Below are 3,116 nucleotides of genomic sequence, written 5' to 3'. Positions count from 1 at the left end.
ATATCGCAGTGACACAATTAAACTCAGGGGCTCAGATGTCATTATAGGGAAGCAGATCTCATCCAACATCTCTGTAACCTTCACTGCCTGTTCATCCCATTGCTTAACCGCCTCAGCCTGACCTTTCTCAGCCAGCTCTCTGTCTCTTATCTTTCATATTACGTGATAAAACCCGGCTCTTTTTTTGCTCTTCCTCTCTGGCTGAACTGAGGAAAAACGGGATTGTGGTATCAGCTGTAGAGGGCGACGGGTGGAGGAGAGCTAGCGTTTCTGGAGTCAGGTGATAGATGATGTGTTCCCCATTGATACGCTGACAGTGATGGAGCTTAATGTCAGTGTGGCCCCATTGTGAGCGTGATAAAGGGCCGACGCATTGGCAGGCGTTCAGTGTGATTAGCACGTATCCTTCTCTGTCTGTCTCGGTTTCTCCGTGTCCCGTGTTAAAGAAGCCTTCAAAACTTGTCATTTTGAGACAGCGTCAGTGAATTTCCAGTGAAGTGAAGTTGAAGTGCGCAGCTTCTGCACTGCTAACGTCACTGCAAAACTAATCATTTGTCACATTTTCCATAAATTGCACATCTTCTATTGGTTATACTAACAGATCGCCCCAAATTCATGCAATTTATGTTGCTGAATGGAAACCTATTTTGCAAAGCAATTGCAACTTTTTTCTCAGAATTTGCACGATGCAAGTCAGAATTGTGACAAGCTTGTTTCTACCAGGGAATAAAATAAAATAAAGGTAATTGTGGCTTTTTATCTCACAATTGGGACTTTTTTTCTCACAATTGCACGATAGCATTTCACAATTCAGACTTTATTTTCTTAAAAAGGAGAAAATGTCTGAATTCAAAGATATAGCCTAAACTCTGAATTGTGAGATATAAACTCACTAAATCTGAGAAGCAAAGTCCAAACTGTGATCGCAATTGCAAGAAAGAAGTCAGAGTTATGACAAGCTTGTTTGCGTCAAGGGGAAAAAAATTAAAAGGTGCAATTACCTTATTTTCTTACAATTGTGAGTTTATATCACGCAATTCTCCGAAAAAAAGTCAGAACTACAAGATGCAATTGCAAAAAAAAAAAGTCAGTTGTGAGATAAAAAGTCGCAATTACTTTAATTCTTAATTTTAAACTCTTAATTCTTTATTCAGTTGGGGAAAATGGGCTTCCATACAATTTTCAAAACCATTAAAACTCAGAAAAAAAGTGTGAATAGTTAAATATAGACTGAAGTCAGAGTTGCTAGAAAAAAAAGTCTGAACTGTGAAATATTATCTTGCAATTGTGAGAAAAAAAGTCACAAATGTGACTAGCTTGTTTACACCACATAAATAAAAAACAAAATTGAATAAAATGCAAATAAAAAAAGGTAATTGCGACTTTTGAACTCCTAATTCGCATTGTTATCCTCAAAATTACAAGAAAAAAAAGTCTGAATTGTAACAAACTCCAAGACGAAAGTCAAAATTGTGTCAAAATGTAAAAAAAACAAAAACAAAAACAAATTACTGACCCTAAACTTTTATCTACAACACAAAAATTCAAAAAGAGAACCATCAGAATCTGAAACATCCTCTTCTGCGCAAAGGGCTTGTGAGCAATATAATGAAATGCACTGGAAATAATATATTATAGTAACATGATATTTTCATTGTGGGATGCACATTCACTTGGGAAACATGTTGAAACTACCTCCATGGCATACGTACTGGCACACATCCAACATAAACAAGACCCAAGGCCACATGCCCACAGACTGGCAGTCAAGTTTTCAGGGTTAGTGGCAACAAATAAGATATTCAGGGTTTTGTTTGATGCATTCGCCAGCAAGTAAAATAGATATCCTCAAGAACAGATACCCACCTTATTTTTTACACAAAACTGCTTGCAACTATTTGTAAATTGAATACACGAAGCTTCTGGCATCATTCGCTTCCAGTTAATTTTAGCTGAACAAAAACAGTCTGCTATGCTGGTACACAAACATGACGGTTCGGTACGTACCTCGGTTTTGACGTCACGGTTCGGTTTCGGTACAGCAGGAGGAAAACATACTAAACATAAATTGTTTTTTTTATTAAACAATGTTTTACTGAACAAATTGCTCTTTCTTTAAATGAATTCAATTAGAATTAAAATGTTAAATAAATAAAAATCTATAAAAATCTACCTGTCCTCTAAACTATAGGGAGCCTTTTTACATTAGGCCTTCTATAAGGTTACAATTAACAACAGAGCCCAAACTTAAATTCAATTAGGCTACTATTTATTTTTAACTATAATAATCAACACTCAATTTAAAAAAAATTGCATGCAAACATATAAATTGCACTCAATGCATTTTTCAAATTAACGTCTAAATTATACAGTTTCTATTTGTTGTTGAAATATAATCATTTACACAGTGGCTATCATAACTTGTTTAATAAATAAACATACATTAAATAATTAAGACTAACAGATAAAGTAAAATATAATGAGTATTTAATGTAATATTTCGCGAAATGCTCTTCTCTAGACTTCATTTCTCTGGTGAACTAACGAGCTGTGGACACTGATGACTTGCCTGAGGTAGGCCTAAATGAAATGCTACGTGATATTTTGTTTATAAGCCGTTTTAATCACATCTTTCCGCAAGTGAAACACTGATTGTGCGATTACATGAGACATGTATGTTAATTCACGTATATTTCACATTAAAACTACTAGTAAAGAAGAGGAAGGGATGATCGCGCTCACTCTCGATCCTGAACTGAGGTGTTTATATATCTGTTGCGCCACATCAAAGAGTGCCAAAACACCATTTATTGTCTGAATTTCCGGAAAAAATTGAACATTTTCAGTACGAATATGTGTACCGTTACACCCCTATTTGTTATCATATTATTTATTATCATAAAACACAAATACACTTGTTTGCAGTTTTACAGTTTACTACACTTCGTTATTCTTCGAGTTATTTACCAATAGTGCCTAATGAATGGCGCATTCTGGTGCATTCTGACGGGGTGTTAACGTAAATGATGATATTCAGAGAGTTAAACGACTTGGCACAAGCTGATTGGTTCATGCTGCATATGCAGCCAATGAGCTTACTGCCTTGCATTTACATG

The sequence above is a fragment of the Sinocyclocheilus anshuiensis genome, unplaced genomic scaffold (genome assembly GCF_001515605.1).
Source record: "Sinocyclocheilus anshuiensis isolate Anshui unplaced genomic scaffold, SAMN03320099.WGS_v1.1 scaffold1854, whole genome shotgun sequence".
Classification (NCBI taxonomy): domain Eukaryota; kingdom Metazoa; phylum Chordata; class Actinopteri; order Cypriniformes; family Cyprinidae; genus Sinocyclocheilus; species Sinocyclocheilus anshuiensis.
The sequence above is the reverse complement of the archived record's forward strand: the minus strand, read 5'-3'. Positions refer to the sequence as shown.